Source organism: Rana temporaria, chromosome 1, assembly GCF_905171775.1.
Source record: "Rana temporaria chromosome 1, aRanTem1.1, whole genome shotgun sequence".
NCBI lineage: Eukaryota > Metazoa > Chordata > Amphibia > Anura > Ranidae > Rana > Rana temporaria.
The window spans coordinates 216,637,183-216,659,852 of record NC_053489.1 but is presented as its reverse complement, the minus strand read 5'-3'; the positions used below and the strand labels follow the sequence as shown (position 1 = coordinate 216,659,852).

The 22,670-nt window shown below is 49.8% G+C and overlaps 3 non-coding genes and 1 pseudogene across 3 annotated transcripts; 2 read left to right on the top strand and 2 right to left on the bottom strand.

The window, feature by feature from the left end:
• The first annotated feature begins 684 nt into the window (after positions 1 to 684).
• LOC120925638 lies at positions 685 to 840 on the top strand. Its single transcript, XR_005746863.1, has one exon. It is a non-coding gene; the product is annotated as a U1 spliceosomal RNA (small nuclear RNA).
• A 2,857-nt stretch (positions 841 to 3,697) lies between these two features.
• Positions 3,698 to 3,838, bottom strand: LOC120925273. Its single transcript, XR_005746560.1, has one exon. It is a non-coding gene; the product is annotated as a U4 spliceosomal RNA (small nuclear RNA).
• A 2,887-nt stretch (positions 3,839 to 6,725) lies between these two features.
• On the bottom strand, positions 6,726 to 6,866 carry LOC120925271. The gene has a single exon (XR_005746559.1). It is a non-coding gene; the product is annotated as a U4 spliceosomal RNA (small nuclear RNA).
• A 6,438-nt stretch (positions 6,867 to 13,304) lies between these two features.
• Positions 13,305 to 13,440, top strand: LOC120925211 (annotated as a pseudogene).
• The last annotated feature ends 9,230 nt before the right edge of the window (positions 13,441 to 22,670 follow it).

Genomic DNA, 22,670 nt, shown 5'->3' with positions numbered 1-22,670 from the left:
GTTACTGCTGCATTGTGGGTATTGTATTCAAATGACTTGTCAAACAGCTCCGCCTCCTATTGGTTCTAGGAATTTTTTTTTTTTTTTTTTTTAAAGCCTATGGTTCTAGGAAAGACCTTCCAGCAGCTCTTTCCTTTCTATTAGTTCCAGGAATGGACTCCAAAAAATTATTGTTCAATCTTTTTCGCTGCTCTCCTCCTCATTGGACAGTGACCGGTATCACAGGGCTGGATGGGGACAGGAACTGCTGCAGTCAACTTTTCGCATTAAATAGCAGGGGATTGGTTGCCGGGTGATACAAACAACCAATCAGCAGCCTGTTAATGTCAATGTTTAATTTAGCAGCTCCCATCCCCATCCAGCCCTGTGATACTGGCCGATCTCAGCTCTGCTGTACACCTGTGGAAGGTAGGAGAGTTCTACCTTCACAGTGTGTGTGTGTGTGTGTGTGGGGGGGGGGGGGGGGGTGCAGGGGACACTGCTTTGGGTGACCTCTAATGTTCTATTTGTGTCCATGCTGCTGCATTATGTAAAACTATTAGAATAGCTTTTACATTTTACATTTTTTCAGCGCCCAAAAGCTGCTCCAAAGATGCTGCTTGCAGGACTCCGTGTGAAAGGGTCCATTGAGATGCATGGAGAGCGTTTTTATAGCGCTATTTTTAACGCTAAAATTTCTATTTTAAACTTACCTGGCAGGGGAGACACCATGATCATGAAGGTGGTTCTCCCAGGGCGAGGCTCGGCCATTGCACTCTGGCCGTGCTGATCGTGGTTGTCTTCCCTGCCGCTTCTCGGCCTTTTGGCTGGGACTGGGTGTGGTATCTGTCCTTATCAGTTGTCAGCGGAGCGCTGAAGCACCTCCTACATGGGGAGGGTGGATGCAATCCAATGACGTCATTGCACCTGGAAGGATGGTTTCAGCAGGGACTACGCTGTGCTGCCCGACAGAATACTGGGGGCCGGCCCATGGTTGAGTCTGAGCCATCTGGAAGGGTGCTCCTGGTGAGGATGGGTGCTGCGCTTGGTCTTGGTCTTTTTGCCGAGTTCTAGTCTGGCCTTCTGGCTGGCTGGTGTAAGTGCTATCTCTGTCAGCGATCCGGTTGGAGGAGCTGGTAATGCCCTGGGATAAGACGGGGTAGAGCCATGCAAATCCGCTGGGTTGACGGAGGGTCTGGAGGGGCTATTATTGGTGGAGGCTGTTATCTGAGTGGCAGTTCTCCCCAAGAAAACCTTGAAGGGCTCTCTAGCTGGCAGGGGTGGAGGGCTGCACTGGCCGGTCGGGGGGGTCGGATATGGAACGAAAAGCCTATGGTGCATGTGCCCCTGGAGTGGCAGTCCAGGGGTATCTGAAGATCACTGTGTGTGAGGGACACATTGATTTAAGATACCACAGTCACTGCACCAGATACACGCTTTTTTTAGCACCTGCCTCCTGGGCCGGGCCTTTTGGCTAGGACCGGAGGAATTTTTTATTCCTGGCCGGAGGGCCTGGTCATTGTTTCACCACAATGGCCACTTCTTTCACTCTCCTCTCCACTATCCCTTCCCCCACTTTATTTTATTTAAGCCTGTGTCACTTTTTTGTCTTTTTTTGTTGTGCACGTTTTGTCACACTGTGTGATTAGTAGGGTGCGGGTCCTCGGGCCAGCCCTGAACGTCTTGGGAGTGGGTGGACATGGCCTTCTGGCTTAGTTCGCCTGCTCTCATGGGGTCTCCCTTCGGGGGAGCCCCACCTAGTACTGGGAGGGTTCTGTTTCGGCAGTCCCTCCGAGGAAGTTGGGTCCGTGTCGGCTTCGGTTGCTCAGACCACAGTACCTCAGTCCCCGTCTGGAGCCTAACGCCCCGGGGGATCAGGGTTTGGGTCCCTCTTCACAGGAGGACCACTTGACGTTGCACCCGTCTGCACGTTTTTGTGAACACTCTTTATGTGTGTGCACATTTTTTCTGCACCGGGTGGAGTTTTTTGGGTGTGTTCACACGCCATAGGCTTTTCAAAAAAAAAAAAAGCTTTTACATTTTAGAATGAGGTGCCTTGAGATTGTCCATCATTTTGAAGGGTGTCTTGACTGAAATAAAGGTTAAAGCAGAGTTCCACCCATATTAAAGTCAGCAGCTACAAAACGTGTAGCTGCTGACTTTTAATAATCAGACACACACGTGTCCCAGGGTCCAGCCATGCGGGCGTGCAAAGCCCCGCTCCTCTTCCCCTCCTCTCTGCGGCACTGGCATTGTCACTGCGGGCGCCTAGCTGTGGCTTCACAGCCAGGCACGCACTGTGTCATGCTGCACACTGTGACTGGCCGGGCAATCATCTGGGACCTGTGACATGTCCCAGAAGATTGCAGAGAGGGAGAGGTGATATTTGTTTTGGCACCCTGGGAGGAAGTGGGAGCAGGATCCCTCTAAAAAGAGGATATCCAGCCCGCCCCCCCCCCCCTCCAAAAAAAAAAAATGACATGCCAAGTGTGGCATGTCAGGGGGTCACCTTCACTTAAAGCTGAAGTTCCATGTTTGGGTGGAACTCCGCTTTAAGAAACACTGATCCATCTCTCACAAGCACCACCACCTAGTTGATGTCAATCAGCTGCTAAGTGTTATGGTGGCACAAGTTTAACTGCAGAGCAGGCTGGACCCAACAGGATTGAGTAGGAGCTAAATGAGAGATATAAATCATAGGTCAATAGGCTAGCATGGTATTTAAGTTTCCAGTGTTGTGAAAGGACATTCTGGGGATGCATATCCATTGAATACTTATGCAATCTGAGCAGGTAAGTATACACACTGAGAAACAGGTAATGGGGTGAACATGCATATAGACAGCCAGCCGATCGGTCTTTCACGAGCACCACCTCCACCACCTCACAAGACAAGTTGATGTCAATCAGCTGCTGAGTGGTATGGTGGCACAAGCTTAAAATGCATAGCAAGCTGGACCCAACAGGATTGAGTAGGAGCTGAGAGACAATAGTATATAGGCCAATAGGCTAGAATAATTTATTGTACTGTTGTGAGAAGACCCTGGGGATGTACATTCATATACCCCCACTTCCACATGTGCATTTGCTGGTCTTGGAGTGAGGGCAGGCAGTGAGAAATGATGTAATCATCTGTGCTTGCCCACAGCTCTGTCAAGAGCAGCCTTCGCATGCCCTGCTGTAAAGGGTGGAACAGCGGTGATGTGAGGCGGATAGTGAAAGATGTCATCTCTTTGCTCGCCCGCCGTACACTGCTGACAGAGTAGTCTTCACGGCCCGGCTGCATCATTCTGCGGCCCAGGGGTTGGGGACCCCTGGCACCAGTCTGTGGCCCAGGGGTTGGGGACCCCCGGCACCAGTCCGTGGCCCAGGGGTTGGGGACTCCCGATTTAGGGTATAGACACCATTTCATACCACTCCCAGGATTCATACAATATGGGGGTTTTTGCCACAAAATTCAGAAAGACCCTTATCAGCCTTCTAACATAGGAGTTTTGGGGGCCCGGGAGTCGACAGAACAACATTTGGAAAAGAAAATCCTACTTGTAGGAAGGCGCAAAGCTAAACACATATTAAAATAATTCCTAGCAATGAACTGAACTCCTGCATTACATTATTCTGATCGTTTTATTATTGTCAGTAACTATTAGACAGCCAATTATGTAAACAGTAACTCCAGAATGCTTCTATAGGCTCTATTTTTGAACCATATAGTTCAGTCTCCGTAGAGACTGTCAAAAATTGCCAGTGCCGGCTATATTGCAAGCCGTCATGGCGGGGTATTGGGAAAAGTTTTCAATTAGCAATAATCGCGCCTCGGATAAACCTCATTGGCTACGATACTGCCACTGCGCAAAGCTGCTGAAACCTAAAAACACAAAGCACACTCCCACAGGAACATCACACTCAGCTCAGGGAGAGTCACACTGGAACGCTTTATTTTCAATCTATTCTGGATCTTATTTATACTAAAACATTTTACATTGCAAGTAACACGTGTACACATTTCTTATACTAATTATCTAGAATTGTAAATGTAATATGTAAGGGAGGTCGTTTGAGTTACTGCTGCATTGTGGGTATTGTATGCAAATAACGTGTCACAGGTCCGCCTCCTATTGGTTCTAGGAACGACCTTCCCGCAGCTCTTTCTTTTCTATTAGTTCCAGGGACGGGCTCCAGACAATTCTTCTCTCAGGCTAACAGCACAGAGCTACACAAAGCCATCATATACTGTATTACATATCACGGCTTATACATATATGGACAGAGCAAACCCTACTCACTATCGCCATCTATTGGTAGTTAAAAGAAATACATGTGACACGCTTTCTAAAGAATGCGCTTTGTTTAGCTCGGCCATGCAGATTGTAATCCCGACACCCATTAATCGCCACAAAGGTCATGTACAAGAGGAGAAAAGAAAAAAGATTTATATATATAAATATAATATATATATAAACACACAATGTTCAATCATTTTGAACAATTTCAAAGTGTTAAAAATGTGATTTGTGTTTTCTGGCACTCCAAATCATCATACAATGGCAGAAACCACAATGGATTACTTTTTTGTAAGGGTGTCTGATACCTCCTCACCACCAACTTTAACCCTCAGAATGCTTGTCCCTGAGCATGTGGTTGCAGCGCAGACCCATTTTCTTGAATGAATTGCATTAGACCATGGTACTGCCTGGCGAATGTGACATGCCATTTTATTTTTGCTTCTTTCCTTTACAGCTGTGGCATGCCCTGAGCAGCTGCATTTTTAGGGTTAGATGTGGGTAAAGCCGCAGTCCAACCACCAGTGGCAGCCGGTAAACCATTTTTTTTGGGGGGGGCAGCAAACCCCCCTGCCTGCAATTCCCGCACTTACCCCACCAAGGTCGCGGGGGCTTTGGCAGCTTCTCCTCCTGGCCAATCTGGTCACTTTCCCACCTGCCAATCCAGTTTTAGCACCTGCTTCCTGTCCTGATTGGCGGGGAGGAGAAGCAGGAAGACAATAACGAATCAACTTTCGCTAATGTCACAAGTGGGTGGGCTCGGGCGCAGTGCTCTGTGCCATGGGCCCACCCTTTTTGAAGTCCATTACAGCTTCCGGCTCTAATCGGGCGCTTCCCAAAAAATAAAAAAACTCATAGAACTCTATGCGTCTGGCGCCCCCGCATGGAGAATAGGGGGGGGGGGGCAGTGCCCCTTCGACCCTCATGGATGGGCCACCACTGCCAACCACCTACTTTTAATGTCACCCATGTGAACAGGGAGATCTGGAGAAACAGTATTGCAAAATCTACATCTCATATTTCATATGTCTCATATATCTCAATTAAAGTGACCTTCGGGCAAGTGATTAAAGCGGGGGTTCACCCTAAAAAAAAATTCTAACATAACATTGAGCCGAGTTGTGAGAATGACATTATGCTGACCTTTTTTACTTTCTTGCCGTACATACCGTTTTATCTATATTTTCACCACGACTTCGCCATCGACCCACTCCTGCTGTGATCTCACACACTGGGAGCCCAGCAGTGGGTACCATGGACTCAATGTCCGCCTGCACCTGCTGCTTAGACAGTGGGGGAAAAAGGACATAAAATTGTATTTGTGTAGAGCGTTGCATGACCAAGCAATTTTCAGTTAAAGTAACACAGTGCCGTATCGCAAAAAAAAAGGCCTAGTCATGAGGGGGGGGGGGGGTAGATCTTCTGAAGGTCAGGAGGTTAAGCATTGTCATATGGAGCGAGGGCGCAGGATCACATCAAGCCCTATGCAAACACTGACTTTCAGGCTCCATTCACAGCACGTGTTAGTCATGTGACCTCATTCATTTGAATGGGCGTGTGCCAAACATGGCAAGAGAGGTTCCAGGACCTTTCGGGGTGCCAAGCTTCATGTGCGTGAAAAGACGCACATTTGCCAGCTGCGCGAATGTGTAGATGTAAATGGGGCCCAGAGAATGAATAGATATTGAAAAGGCTCCATCAGTACAGTGAAACAGGAGAATTGATTGCATATATGCGATGATGCCATCTAATTTAAAGCGGTGGTTCACCCTCAGTGACACGATTTTACCATCGAGACAGGCATTGTAGCGCGAGCTACAGTATGCCTGTCCTGATTTTTTTACCCCCGTACTCACCGTGTACTCGTACATTATAGATTTCGGCTCCCGCGGGGAATGGGCGTGCCTATGGAGAGGGAGGATGATTGACGGCCGGCCCTGGCACGTCACTCTCCCCGAAGACAGCCAGAGTAGGTCTCGGCTCTTCACGGCGCCTGCGCACAGGCTATGCGCAGGCGCCGTGAAGAGCCAAGCCTATTTCGGCTATTTCCGGAGAAGCGTGACGCAACGGCCGTCAATCATCCTCCGTCTCCATAGGCACGCCCATTCCCCGAGGGGAGTCGGTATCTTCGATGTACGAGTAAACGGTGAGTACGGGGATAAAAAAATCGGGACAGGCATACTGTAGCTCGCGCTACAATGCCTGATTTTATGGTAGAAGAATTTTTTTTATTTTTTTTGGGTTTATAGGGTGAACCCCCGCTTTAACATTGCCATTCAGAATCACTTCAATCTTCCATAGTATAATAAATGTAACATATTACACGATCAGCTACAAAATAACAAATTCATTTCTGTTTGACAAGTTAAAAATATTCACTTGTATGTGTTTCATTTTAAAGCACTATCTAGTATCTACAACATCTATTGAGATCCAAAATCTAATCTTATACCCATTAGTTCAGTCTCCGTAGAGACTGTCAAAAATTGCCAGTGCCAGCTATATTGCAAGCTGGCACGGCGGGGTATTGGGAAAAGTTTTCAATTAGCAATAATCGCGCCTCGGATAAACCTCATTGGCTACGATACTGCCACTGCGCAAAGCTGCTGATCTAAAGAAAAAGCGAGCACCCTCCCACAGGAACATCACACTGAGCTCAGGGCGAGTAACATCGGAACGCTTTATTTTCTATCTATTCTGTATCATATCCTGAAAACATTTTGTATTACAAATAACACGTGTACCCATTTCTTACACCAATTATCTATAACTATCTATATGTAAGGGAGGTCGTTTGAGTTACTGCTGCATTGTGGGTATCGTATTCAAATAACTTGTCATACAGCTCCGCCTCCTATTGGTTCTAGGAACGACCTTCCTTCAGCTCTTTCCTTTTTATTGGTTCCAGGAACGGGCTCCAGACAATTCTTCTCTCAGGATATATTATAAAGGGAACAGACGTGTCCTGAATGTGACTAAACAGCACAGAGTTACACAATGTCATTATATATTATTACATATCACGGCTTATACATATATGGACAGAGCAAACCCTGCTTACTATCGCCATCTATTTGCAGTCAGAGGCACTACATGTGACATGCTTCCTAAAGAATGCGCTTTGTTTAGCTCGGCCATGCAGATAGTAATCCCGACACTCATCAATCGCCACAAAGGTCATGTACAAGAGGAGTAAACTAGAGATTTACATTTGCAGATTGACCAGAACATTAAAGTCTGTTCACACCAGCGCACGCTGCGAGATCTAATGTGAGTCGCACATCACATGCAATGTCAATGCAATGCGATTTCAGCCATACAGATAGTATATCTGAATTTGCATTGCATTCGGACAAGATTAGCACAGGACCCTTTTTTTGGTTCACACTCATGTAATCGGATTCATGTCTGAACTGTCAGTTCGCAGTGTGATATGCAAGCTGAAATGGGGGTGTCATTAACAATGGATTGACACTCCCAGCAGTTTGCATAGGGCATTGTGAACTGCTGTGCAAGTCGGGTGCGATGCGTGGGTTCCCACATTGCACAAATGTGAACAGATCCTCAGGGCTTATTCACATTGGCAGCCAGGGGGCAGAAAAGGCAGACAGTTAAGCTGTGGTTTTTCAACCCCAAATCACCCACCTAAACACAGAACTGCAGCTTCAGGCTGTACCAATTTTTTATTTTTATTTTTTTGAAAAGCCTATGGCGTGTGAACACACCCAAAAAACTCCACCCGGTGCAGAAAAAATGTGCACACACATAAAGAGTGTTCACAAAAACGTGCAGATGGGTGCAACGTCAAGTGGTCCTCCTGTGAAGAGGGACCCAAACCCTGATCCCCCGGGGACTGATCCCCCGGGGACTGAGGTACTGTGCAACCGAAGCCGACACGGACCCAACTTCCTCGGAGGGACTGCCGAAACAGAACCCTCCCAGTACTAGGTGGGGCTCCCCCTAAGGGAGACCCCATGAGAGCAAGTGAACTAAGCCAGAAGGCCATGTCCACCCACTCCCAAGACGTTCAGGGCTGGCCCGAGGACCGTCACCCTAATAATCTCACAGTGACACAAAACGTGCACAACAAAAAAAAGACAAAAACGTGACAAACATAGGCAATAACTTAAATAAAGTGGGGGAAAGGGATAGTGAAGAGGAGAGTGAAGAAGTGGTCATTGTGGTGTACAATGACCAGGCCCTCCGGCCAGGAATAAAAAATTCCTCCGGTCCTAGCCAAAAGGCCCAGCCCAGGAGGCAGGTGCTAAAAAAAGCGTGTATCAGGCTGTACCAATGCCATTAGGGGTGCTGTCCATTAGGGGTGCCCAGGCCCCACCCCCCTATCCACAGCCTCCACATCCTAATTAATGCTCCATGATCCACATGCTGCTATCCCCTATTCATATGTCCAGCCCCTTTCAGGGCAGCGGGCACATGAATTACAGCATCAGGGGTGATTTTTTTTTTTTTAAGCACCTGATTAGTGCCAGAGGCTTCAAAATAAGATGGGCACGGGTCGCAGAGCATTGCACCATGAGCCCACCCAGGTGTTGAATATGAATATTTGCTGTTGCAACACTGATCCTCCTCCCGGCCAATCGGGAAGCGGGTCTGATACCCGTCACCTGATTGGCTGAAAAGAAAGGCAAACCTTTTGTACGCCTAGGAGGAGGAGGAGAAGAACAGGAGCCACTGCCCGATGCCAACCGCAGTCCACGATGTCCCGATCCCTGCCGCTACCTAGTGTGGCCGCCGCCTAGATGGGGTAGGTGCCGGTGGGGTAAGGGGGGGTTGGTGGTTGTTTGCTGCCCCCCCCAAACAAAAAAACACAAACTGCCACTGATCACATCTACACTTGGACAACACTACCACGTGGCGTTTCTCTGCTTTCTTTTGCACGTTTTTATAGTGCATTTTTGGATCAGCATGATCATTTGAATGGGAATCCTCCACTCCAAAAACATACTAAAGAAGCTCATGTACCAAAATGTTGGACATGAGCTGAGCACTTTTTGCATTGGCCGTTTTTCGTGCAAAAAAACAGGCAGCACCACACGCAACTGCTACCCATGTTTGGGGTGCCCATAAGAAATAACTGCACTGCAAGTGTGTCATGTGTTGTAGAGCATTTTCAGAAACGCTTGTTTCCTCTACACTCAGATATGAACAGGGCCTAGAAGTTCAGCAAGCTTTCTGTCTTGTTTTGTTAATATCGTTTGCCAGACATTACAATAAAAAACCGACATAATCCAAGAACATATTGCTTGGAGAGGTATGAGAGTGCTTTAGTGACGAGTAAGACATGATATAAAAGGAAGTAAATGTTCATTTCTGTGGAAGATAACACTAAGTGATGGCAATCGATGTGCCCTGGCCAGATGCCCCAGGATAAAATTGATCTTCATCAATGTCAAAACATTAGACCATTGTTGTTATGACTCTTTTTAGCTATCCTTGGAGCGCACTTTAAAGCTGGACTCCGGGATAAGCAAATATTTTCTAAATACAAGAGGCATGTGTTTTCTTACTTGAATCTTGGTGTGCTTTGTGTATTTCCTCCGGATCTGTGCAGTAATCCAGAATGAAACTTTTCCTTTGTATAGGTGCTTCCTGTAAAACAGACTAGTCCCTGCTGTTCCCTCTTCTTGTGCTGGGTGACTGGTCTTGTCTCCACCCCCTCCTGTAGCTTTCTGCAGGCAGCTTGTAGTGGGAGGGGCTCCCACAGCTCTGCACAGGTTATGTGCAGCACAATGATGATGTCTCTGCTATTTTACAAGGTAATATCTTGGCTTGGAAAGGCATTTGGTGCACACAAAGTGGAAATATATCCTTTGCAGTTTTATTTAATTATATTTAAATAAAATATCTGTGCCCATAACCCACAAATAACCTTAAAAAGAGGTCAGAGAAGCTCCTAATAGACAGATAATGATATATTATACACACTGTCAGATTTTCCTAACCACGGCATGCTGTTGGAGAGACACGACTAATGAGATTAGTAGTTTCCATACATGGAAAGGATCTGCTGATGAACTCACTGGCCAACATTACTCACAATCAACAACACTCTGTACTGAATTCAAGTAGGATGACATAATTACTGCAGATCACATGGCAAGGAGCTGGTAACATTCAGCGTATACTTATAATCCATATCGAATTAATGGAACTATGAGCACTGTATTCTCTTGCAGCCTCCTAGCAAATGGAATTATAAAAAAAACAACAACAACAACAACATATACAGGCGCTTTGCCTTTGGGTTATGATGTGTGCACAAAGGGGATGTATCTTGTATCTCTCTATTTTTCAGACATTACATGCCTAGTATGTTATTTTTGAACAAAAAGAGCAGATAAAGACAGGGAGGGAAATTAACCAAGAATGGAGCAGTTATGCATAGCAACCAAATCAGCTTCTAGTTTTCCTTTTGAATACAGAACAAGCTGAGGCTAGAAGCCGATTGGTTACCATGCACAGCTGGCCCCGGAATATGTTTGCTCCAGTTTTAGTAAATCCCTCCCGGAAAATGTGCCTGTGAGCATTAGACACTGAGCTTGCCCTAAACTGTACCCTTTGGTGTACTAAGTCACATGAACTGGGGAGCCAGTGATCCCTATAACGGCCAAACTTTCTAAAGTTACCCTCAAAAGTACTTCCATAAAAATAAGGCCTATCCTATCCTAGACCACCTTTTCCACGTCAAACCTCTCCTATCCCAACCACCTCTTCAACATCAAGCCTCCCCTATCCCAACCACCTTTCCCACATCAAGCCTCTCCTATCCCAACCACCTCTCCCACATCAAGCCTCTCCTATCCCAACCACCTCTTCCACATCAAGCCTCTCCTATCCCAACTACCTCTCCCACATCAAGCCTCTCCTATGCCAACCACCTTTCCCACATCAAGCCTCTCCTATGCCAACCACCTTTCCCCCATCAAGCCTCTCCTATCCCAACCACCTCTTCCACATCAAGCCTCTCTTTTTCCAGCCACCTCTCCCACGTCAAGCCTCTACTATCTCAACCACCTCTTCCACATCAAGCCTCTACTATGCCAGTCAGACACTTCTCCAACGTCAAACCTCTCCTATCCCAGCCACCTCTCCCACGTCAAGCCTCTACCATCTCAGCCACCTCTCCCACGTCAAGCCTCTACCATCCCAACCACCTCTCCCACGTCAAGCCTCTACCATCTCAGCCACCTCTCCCACGTCAAGCCTCTACCATCTCAGCCACCTCTCCCACGTCAAGCCTCTACCATCTCAGCCACCTCTCCCACGCCAAAACCTCCACTATACCAGCCACCTCTCCAATGTCACGCCTCTACTATCTCAGCCACCGCTCCCACGTCAAATATATCCTATCCCAGCCACCTCTCCCACGTCAAGCCTCTCTTATCCCAGCCACCTCTCCCACGTCAAGCCTCTACTATCTCACCCACCTATTTCACATCAAGCCTCTACTATGCCAGGGCAGCCACTTCTCCCACGTCAAGCCTCTACTATCTCAACCACCTCTTCCACATCAAGCCTCTACTATGCCAGTCAGACACTTCTCCAACGTCAAACCTCTCCTATCCCAGCCACCTCTCCCACGTCAAGCCTCTACCATCCCAGCCACTTCTCCCACGTCAAGTCTCTACCATCTCAGCCACCTCTCCAATGTCACGCCTCTACTATCTCAGCCACCGCTCCCATGTCAAATATATCCTATCCCAGCCACCTCTCCCACGTCAAGCCTCTACTATCTCACCCACCTATTTCACATCAAGCCTCTACTATGCCAGGGCAGCCACTTCTCCCACGTCAAGCCTCTACCATCTCAGCCACCTCTCCCACGTCAAGCCTCTACCATCTCAGCCACCTCTCCCACGTCAAGCCTCTACCATCTCAGCCACCTCTCCCACGTCAAGCCTCTACCATCTCAGCCACCTCTCCCACGTCAAGCCTCTACCATCTCAGCCACCTCTCCCACGTCAAGCCTCTACCATCTCAGCCACCTCTCCCACGTCAAGCCTCTACCATCTCAGCCACCTCTCCCACGTCAAGCCTCTACCATCTCAGCCACTTCTCCCACGTCAAGCCTCTACCATCTCAGCCACCTCTCCCACGTCAAGCCTCTACCATCTCAGCCACCTCTCCCACGTAAAGCCTCTACCATCTCAGCCACCTCTCCCACGTCAAGCCTCTACCATCTCAGCCACCTCTTTGCCAACACTGTGACTAGGTCTTTTTACCTTCAGTTACTCAAAAATGTATAAAAAGACACCCAGGCAGACCGATAATTAGTTGATGTAAAGGGTGGTTTAAGGTCAGAACCGTATCCATATACTGGGGCTCACACCTAAATTAACAGGTGTGGTTCCTTAAAAGGGGTTGTAAACCTTCCATTTGTTTCACCTTAATGCATCTTATGCATGAAGGTGAAAAAACATCCAATAATTGCGGGCCCCCCAGCTCCCCCCGTTTACTTACCTGAGCCCTCGACACAAGCATGCACCCAGTGTTGAAAATGCAAAAGTAGCAATTTTTTCCAAATGTATTAAACTACCTCTAATAATACCAAAATACTTCAATTATTATGCAAAAACACCACAAGGGAAAAGATACTATTTTTACAATTATATGGGAAATACAGCTGCATCAACTGGCATTTTTTAAAATGAAGCCTTCCACTTTAAAACAAAAAGGTTTTAAAACATCAATAGTACATTGGGCACATACCTGTAACTGATGGCAGTGTCTGCAGGAGCCTGACATTGCACCAGCGATCCACTGGCTGAGGTTCAATGCTCTGCAGGCTCCTGTGAAAATAAATAAATGCACTTTTTTTCCTGCAGAAACATGTGCATGTGCTTTAATTTTTAACAAAGGGAAACTTAGCCTTTAAAACTGAACTTCTCTCCCCTTTTGCAATGTGATGCCATAAGCTCCATTGTCACAGCTTACCTCTTTACCCAATCTTTTTTTCCCGATTTAGGAGTCCTCAGTCAATGGCTCCTGTTGCTGTATCTGAGCCAATGAGGAGGGAGAGAGCCTCGCTTCTCAGCCTTTTGGCTAAGATCAAGTGTAGTATCTGTTCTTATCAGTTGCCAGTAGGTGGTGCTATGCTAACCGTCCTGAGTACACGGCGAGGTGGAAAGGGATGGCGGTTGGCAGATGCTAAACCTGCTGGCGTGGAGGTAGAAGCCTTCTGATTTGGACAGAGAAACATGAGGTGGAAGCTGAGGGGCCAGGCCCCTGGCCTTGATTTGGTGGTGCCTGCTCTGGTCAGTTGTTCGGGAGAGAACACTTGCTCCTCCTTCCCCTTGGGGGGAGCGGTTAGTATTTCCCGAACGTGATTAGGAGGGAGGGATGGGAGTTGTGGGAGTAGCCTGCTTAGGTGGGATCTTACCAATCTCTCAGAACTCCTACCTTCCTGGCTGGGAAGGGTGCTGCTGGCCAGGCCGGGGGTCGGGGTCCGTTGAAAAGCCTGTGGAGATAGTGCCTCTGGAGTGGCAGTCCAGGGGTGCCATACATTGCACGAGTGTTTGAGAGGGCACTTACTCGTATGGCACCATGGCCACGATCTCCACAAACACCCTTTTCACACCTGCCTCTAGGGCCAAGCCTTTTGGCTAGGACCAGGGGAATTTTGTTTCCTGGCCGGAGGGTCGGCCATCATATTGCACGATGGTCACTTTCCACTCACATCTCCCACCTTCCTTCTCCCCCACTTTCATTTTTATTTTACCCCCATGTTTGTCACTTTACATCTTTTTTTGTTGGTGCACGTTTGTACACCTTGTGTGTGATTAGTAGGGTGCCGGTCCTTGGGCCAGCCCTGAACGTCTTGGGAGTGGGTGGACATGGCCTTCTGGCTTAGTTCGCCTGCTCTCATGGGGTCTCCCTTCGGGGGAGCCCCACCGAGGAGGGTTCTGTTTCGGCAGACCCTCCAAGGAAGTTGGGTCCCCATCTGGAGCCTAACGCCCCGGGGGGAATCAGGGTTGGGTCCTTCTCGGAGGACCACTTGACGCAGCACCCGTCGCACTTTTTTGTGTATCACTCCTTATGTGTGTGCGCATGTTTTCTGCACCGGGTGACGTTTTTGGGTTGCGTTATGCACGCCACAGGCTTTTCAATAGAAAAAATGAGGAGGGAGAGAGCCGAGAGAGGCTCGGCTTCCATACACATTGCTGGATCGAGATCGGACTCAGGTATGCATTTAGGGAGGCTGCAGGGAAAGCTACATGCAGAGGGTTTTTTCTGCCTTTACAACCACTTTTACTTGCCTCTCTTGTCACTTCTGACAAGTTTTCCTGACACCAAGAGCTAAAAAAGGTGACTGGGGATGGATCTTTAGCACACAGCCTGTAATTGACAGCCTCAGCTCTGTTCCTGTGCGCTGTGTGAAGACTTAGGGTGGACGTCCCTCCTCTCACAGCGTAACTATGACTCCCCACGCCCTGCTTTGCGAGTCTGTGAAAAATCTTCTTTCATCCTTTAAGTTTTACAAGGACGTACAGAACAAATAGCTGCAAATAAACAGGTACAACTTATGTAGGAGGATTTGGATCATCTCTGTGTATCCCCTAAAGGCCACTTCACTGGGTAGAAGTAGAGGTTTACAGCCACTTTAACTCCAGCTTTAAAAAAAAGCTGCGTTGAAACTGTACAGCAATTGTGCACTGAAGTACAATTCAACAATTCATTGTTGCAGTACACCACATGTGTGTGATGGTCCCCCTTACCCTATGACTTAGGCTACACAATAGGTTGCAAAAAATATATGGGTGCATGTAGAGGCCTTTACCAAGAGGCCATTATAGGACGTCCTCCTGTGCTTGAGCATCTTACGCACCCCCTGTGGTCGAGCATCGGCAGTGAGCCAAAAGGACCCAGCTGATCACAGATTAGGGTTAAACAGTCAATCACAGTGGCTCTTTACCACTCGATCTGCTGGGGCCATTCACAGTGTAAACGGAATTTGCAGTAATCCTCTCCTCGCGCTGATAGCGAGCAAGGAGAGCCGATAAACGACAAATCCACACAGGGGACATCTACGCTGATAATCAGGGTACTGATCATCAGTGCAGCCTTAACAGTGCCCACTAGTGATGCCCGTCAGTGCCGCATATCAAATATCAGTGCAGCCCCATCAGCGTACATTAATGAAGGAGAAAAACCTACGTTAGACGTTGTAACAACGGTATTTCTACAAACCTTCCAGGATGGCACACACGAGAGATGATGAGGGCTCCCGCCGCCTCCCCACAGGAAACACAATCAATTGACAGCTTGTTATAAGTCCCCACCCTTCCCCTTGATCCCCAGTATGTAATAAAGTCAGGGCTCAAAATTTCAAGTCCTGAGCTACTAGCCAGGCCTCAAGGCATACACGCCACCAGTTGCCCCGCCCAACTCCTACCATGTTTCGCCCCCAGACACGCCCTCATAAATCTCATGAAATTACACTTAAATGTTTTATTTAGAATTAAGTTATAAAAATAAATATGAACAATAACTTTATCCGTGCCCAAAAATGCAGCCTGCCCATGTCTACCAATGCAGCAAAATGTCCCCATTTTCCAGCCAGAGTCCCCCCACAATTGTAGCCAGAGTCCCCTCACCCACACTGCAGCCAGAGTCCCCTCACCCACACTGCAGCCAGAGTCCCCTCACCCACACTGCAGCCAGAGTCCCCCCCCACACACATTGCAGCCAGAGTCCCCCCCCCCCCCACACACACATTGCAGCCAGAGATCCCCCCACACACACATTGCAGCCAGAGATCCCCCCCACACATTGCAGCCAGAGATCCTCTCCCCCCTACACATTGCAGCCAGAGATCCTCCCCCCCCCACACACATTGCAGCCAGAGATCCTCCCCCCCCCACACACACACACATTGCAGCCAGAGATCCTCCCCCCCCCACACACATTGCAGCCAGAGATCCTTCCCCCCCCACACACATTGCAGCCAGAGATCCTTCCCCCCCACACACATTGCAGCCAGAGATCCTCCCCCCCCCCCCCACACACACACACACATTGCAGCCAGAGATCCCCCCCCCCCCCCCACACACATTGCAGCTAGGGATTCTCCCCCCACACACACACATTGCAGCCAGAGATCCTCCCCCCCCCACACACATTGCAGCCAGAGATCCTCCACCCCCCCTCACACACATTTCAGCCAGAGATCCTCCCCCCCCCCTCACACACATTGCAGCCAGAGATCCTTCCCCCCCCTCACACACACACACACATTGCAGCCAGAGATCCCTCCCCCCCCCACACACATTGCAGCCAGAGATCTTCCACCCCCCCCCCCCCCTCACACACATTGCAGCCAGAGATCCTCCCCCCCCCCCCTCACACACATTGCAGCCAGAGATCCTTCCCCCCCACACACACACACACACATTGCAGCCAGAGATCCTTCCCCCCCCCCCACGCACACACACACGTTGCAGTCAGAGATCCTTCCCCCCCCCCACACACATTGCAGCCAGAGATCCTTCCCCCCCCCACACGTTGCAGCCAGAGATCCTTAACCCCCCCCCCCACACGTTGCAGCCAGAGATCCTTCCCCCCCCCCCCACACGTTGCAACCAGAGATCCTTCCCCCCCACACGTTGCAACCAGAGATCCTTCCCCCCCCCACACATTGCAGCCAGAGATCCTTCTCCCCCCCCCCCACGTTGCAGCCAGAGATCCTTCTCCCCCCCCCCACGTTGCAGCCAGAGATCCTTCCCCCACACACACACACACACACACATTGCAGCCAGAGATCCTTCCTCCCCCCACATTGCCGCCGAATGGTTCAAACCGCGGGAAACATTACAGCTTTCAATTCAATAGCTGTGTTCCCTGCAGCGCGTGTCTTATACAGCCCCTCCCCTCTTGTCCGGGAAACTTTAATAGACATATCACCCATCCAATCCTGAACCATTCGGCGGCGCGCTACTTTAGGGTGGGACCCCTGCCAGCAAGGCCTTTCTGCTTGATTTTTTTTACCTCCACTCCCTAGTGTGTGATGAAGGTATCCTAGCTGGATCATGTAACTGTCCTGCAGGTCTGCTCCACCTATGCCCCATGCCTTCTCTTCGGATGCAGGATCTAGGTGGCATGGGCTCTCAATAGATAAAATTTGAGAGCCTGAGAATTTTTTAAGATGGAAAGATTGACTGTGTCAATATTCTAGCAATCATGGTCTATAATGTCGGTAACTGCTGCATAGGACCACCAAAAAGACTAATCAGAGATTTGTTCTGTGAAACAAGGAACTACAGTAGGTGTTTGTGATATTGTGTTTTTAGCACGACAGCATCGCGCTGATTCTCGGCGACATGGTGCCGAGATCTCGCACTCACTGGAATAGTGACAGCACATCCCAGCAAGCGCGTCATAGAAGCGACGGGAGATCCGACTTGGATTCCCGCCAATTCTACACGTGTGCGGCTTTTGTTATGAATCCTGAGGGGGAGGTCCCCGCCGGATTTTAAATAAAAATCCGGCATGGGTTCCCCCTCAGGAGCATACCGGGCCCTTAAGTCTGTTATGGGTTGTAAGGAGAGCCCCCCTACGCCGAAAAAAACGGCATAGGAGGTCCCCCTACAATCCATACCAGACCCGTATCCAAAGCACGCTACCCGGCCGACCAGGAAGGGAGTGGGGACGAGCGAGCGCCCCCCCCCCCTCCTGAGCCGTACCAGGCTGCATGCCCTCAACATGGGGGGGTTGGGTGCTCTGGGGCAGGGGGGCGCACTGCGCCCCCCCCCCCACAGCACCCTGTCCCCATGTTGATGAGGACAGGGCCCCTTCCCGACAACCCTGGCCGTTGGTTGTCGGGGTATGCGGACGGGAGGCTTATCGGAATCTGGGAGCCCCCTTTAATAAGGGGGCCCCCAGATACCGGCCCCCCACCCTAAGTGAATGGATATGGGGTACATCGTACCCCTAACCATTCACCTGTAGGAAAAATGTCAAAGTTAATAAACACACCACACAAGGGTTTTTAAAATAAATTATTTTTCTGCTCCGAAGGCTCCCCCTGTCTTCTTTATTAGGGGGAGCTTCTTCTTTGACGTCTTCGGGTGGGTGGGGGCCGCCCTCTGGTTCTCTTCCACCCCCGGGGGGGGTCGCTTTTAAAAAAGCCCCCACCCCCCGGCGGGTTTCCTCCGGCGTCTTCGGCGGGGGGGCTTTTTCTTCCGCTATCCCGACGGGTCTTCTCCGCTATCCTACCCACGTGGGTAGGTATCACGTGGGTAGGTACAGAGCATGATGGGACTGTGAGGCCTATATAGGTCCGATGAAAGCAGCGCACCTGCCATTTCAGCGAGAAGAGCCGGCGTGTCAACATCTGGAGAAGTGAAGAAGATGACGTCACAGCCCGGAAGAAGAAGAATACGTCACAGCACGGAAGAAGAAGATAGACGTTCAGCGCTGAAGGAGAAGGCACCGGACAGCTGGAGGAAGAACCGGGGTGCGCCGAGTCAACAGCGGAGAGCGGCGAACATAGAAGGAGACCCCCGGAGAGTTGAGAAGACCCCCCGGATAGCGGAGAAGACCCGTCGGGATAGCGGAAGAAGCCCCCCCGCCGAAGACGCCGGAGGAAATCCCCTGGGGGGTGGGGGCTTTTTTAAAAGCGACCCCCCCCCCGGCGGTGGAAGAGAACCAGACGGCGGCCCCCACCCACCCGAAGACGTCAAAGAAGAAGCTCCCCCTGGTAGAAGAGCTAATAAAGAAGACAGGGGGAGCCTCCGGAGCAGAAAAATAAATTATTTTAAAAACCCTTGTGTGGTGTGTTTATTAACTTTGACATTTTTCCTACAGGTGAATGGTTAGGGGTACGATGTACCCCATATCCATTCACTTAGGGTGGGGGGCCGGTATCTGGGGGCCCCCTTATTAAAGGGGGCTCCCAGATTCCGATAAGCCTCCCGCCCGCATACCCCGACAACCAACGGCCAGGGTTGTCGGGAAGGGGCCCTGTCCTCATCAACATGGGGACAGGGTGCTCTGGGGTTGGGGGGGCCCCGCAGTGCGCCCCCCTGCCCCAGAGCACCCAACCCCCCCATGTTGAGGGCATGCAGCCTGGTACGGCTCAGGAGGGGGGGGGGGGCGCTCGCTCGTCCCCACTCCTTTCCTGGCCGGCCGGGTAGCGTGCTTTGGATACGGGTCTGGTATGGATTGTAGGGGGACCCCCTACACCGTTTTTTCGGCGTAGGGGGGGCTCTCCTTACAACCCATAACAGACCTAAGGGCCCGGTATGCTCCTGAGGGGGGAACCCATGCCGGATTTTTATTTAAAATCCGGCGGGGACTTCCCCCTCAGGATTCATAACAAACGCCGCACACGTGTAGAATTGGCGGGAATCCAAGTCGGATCTCCCGTCGCTTCTATGACGGCTTTGTCTCTATCGCGGCAAGCCAGCTCGGCGCTGGCTCCCGCGATGGGGCTCGTAGGTGCTCAATCTCGCCGAGAAAGGGAGCGAGATTGACACAATATCGCGTGCACCTACTGTACTTTGGTCAACAAAGAAAATCAATAGTCTGTTCAGAACGATTTAGAAAAAGGCCTCCTGACAGACAATCCTTGTGGGTCCCCTTTTTATTTGTTTGCCATAGGAAAGACCCACTTATAGCAGATGTCCCGCAGCCAATTTTTTTTTTTTTTTTTTGGGCATTCAATTTTATTTTGCAATCAAAAGTAATACTCACTTATTTGGTGTCTGTAAATATCCCCTGTCCGTTTTCGTGCACAAGAAGAACTTATAAAATGCAATAGATGCAGTTTCCATTTTGCTTGTGGGCAATGTGAAGCCCACAAGCACATCGACTTCCGGGTTTGCATCTGAACGGGCGTCACATTTGGCTCTCCTATCAGATTGCTCTGGAAGCGACGTCCCGTCGTCGCCATCTTGGGGGGATTCTGCTGGGGGGGATTCTGCAAGACAAGAGATACAACACATATGCATAACATTACTCTGTCTTCCCCTAAAACTGCAGGTTTGTACTGGGAAGGGGAAAGGGTAAGGTGAGAAGTGAAATCCAGTTCCTGTTCTGGCTGGCCCCGGGATCTCAGACCCCTAAAAGCCAGGACCTCACTCCCTTTCCAAGGGGGGTTTGTACTCACTGATCCCTGACCTGGATCTGCCTGCAGTCGCATTTGCCTTCCCAGCCTCTTGTTCCATGAGGAGGTTGGCTGGGTCCTGGGCTGCTGGTACCGCTGGAGGGGCTGGTACAGCAAGCCAACCACTTCTCACCGCCTTGCTCTCCACACCACTCTCCACGCTGTCTCCCGGCGTTTCCTAGCACTTCCGGGTTGCACCAAGTCGGCACCGTCCACTTTCTGTGATGCGGCTGTTCAGAACGACGCTTGGAGACCAGTGCTTCCTGTATAGGAAAACCCGGATGTGCAGAGAGCGGCTAATGGAGGCGATTTTGACATACAGCAATGGCGCGCACTCCCCGCGGACTGACACGTACCTGGTGATAGGAGCCCGATGTGCAGGGAGCGGCCTCTCGTAAACCTCTGGCTCAGGGGCCCCTGGTAGAGCAGACAGGGGGCCAAGAGTGCAGAGGGGCACAAGTGCCTAGTAGTTGGCTTGGGTAGTCGCTGGAAGCGGCAGCAGGAAGAAGCACCGAGGTCCTGGCAGGATGCTGGTAGCAAGCTGAAGTGGAGGTGCAGCGCTATGGAACAGGAATTAAGCAGGTGAGGCAAGCCGGGTCAGCACAGACGGTCAGATCAGAGCCAGAGCAAAGTCCAAATGGGTAGTCAAGGTTCAGGCCGGGTCGGTACAACAGGCGGGCAAAGACAGAGCCAGGGATTGAGCAGGTGCGGAAGTCAGACGTAGCCGCGGTCAGAGGCGGGTAGCAAACAAGAGAGCTCAGAGGAAGCCGGGTCAGGAAACAACAGGTTCACAGGTGCAGGTTCTCCAGGGAAACGCTGTAGACTGGACAGCAAGTTGGTGAGGGATCAGACTGTTTATATAGGGAGTCTTGGCGCCAAACACTGTCAACGTGCGCGCGCACCCACGCTGCGAGCGCCACTGACGCATGCGCGGGCAAACGCGCACCACCGCGCACGCGCCGGGAGCGGATTCTCCTGACACTGGAAGGTCGTCCATGACACGGACAGAGCGCTGGTGCACACTTGGGGCGACCTGCGAGAAGGACAAGCCTACAGGTTAGTTCAGCCCTCCCCGGCCTCCCTAAAACCTGTCTCAACAGGGGTACCATTAGACCCTCCCCGGTCTTTAAAACAAAAATGTCGCTGCGTTCGGGAGAAACACAATCAATACTGGGGATCAAGGGGAAGGGTGGGGACTTATAACAAGCTGTCAATTAATTGTGTTTCCTGTGGGGAGGAGCCCTCATCTCTCAGGTGTGCCGTCCTGGAATGCGATGGGAGAAAATTACTTATTTCAGGGCTCGACAAATCCCGGGCGCCAGGTCGCCATGGCGACTAGAAATGGTGTCCTGGCGACTTGGCTTGGAAGGTGGGCGCCATCTGGTGGTGAGCCGTTGGTATTACAAGTTATTACCACCAGATGTGTGAGCTGGTGCCATCTGGTGGTGGCCGTTGGTATTACAAGTTAAGCATTACAAGTTAAACAGCAATTCTAATGTCATTTTTCACTATTTTTCACTGCCATCTTCTTCCCTCTAATTAGAACCCCCAAACATTATATTTTTTATCCTAACACCCTAGAGAATAAAATGGCGATTGTTGCAATACTTTGTCACGCCATATTTGCGCAGCGGTCTTACAAGCGCACTTTTTTGGGAAAAAATTATACTTTTTTGAATTAAAAAATAAGACAACAGTAAAGTTATCCCCATTTTTTTTTATATTATGAAAGATAATGTTACGCCGAGTAAATTCATACCCAACATGTCACGCTTCAAAATTGCGTCCGCTCGTGGAATGCCGACAAACTTTTACCCTTTAAAATCTTCATAGGCGACGTTTAAAAAAAATCTACAGGTTGCATGTTTTGAGTTACAGAGGAGGTCTAGGGCTAGAATTATTGCTCTCGCTCTACCAATCGCGGCGATACCTCACGTGTGGTTTGAACACCGTTTACATATACGGGCGCTGCTCACGTATGTGTTCGCTTCTGCGCGCAAGCTCGTCGGGACGGGGTGTGTTTTCTGGCTCTTAGATTCCAAGCAAATTTGTCAAACCCTGACTTATTTACAAAATGTTATAACCATTTTCGGTCTTTTTTTTTTGTTTGTTTAGCAAAAAAAAACAGTAGCAATTAAATACCACCAAAATAAAGCTCCATCTGCCAAAAAAATATATAAGAATTTTGTTTGGGTACAGCGTTACATGACCACGTCATTCAAAGTGCGACACAGCTGAAAATTGGCCTGGGCAGCAAGGGGGTGAAAATGCACAGTAGTGGTTAAA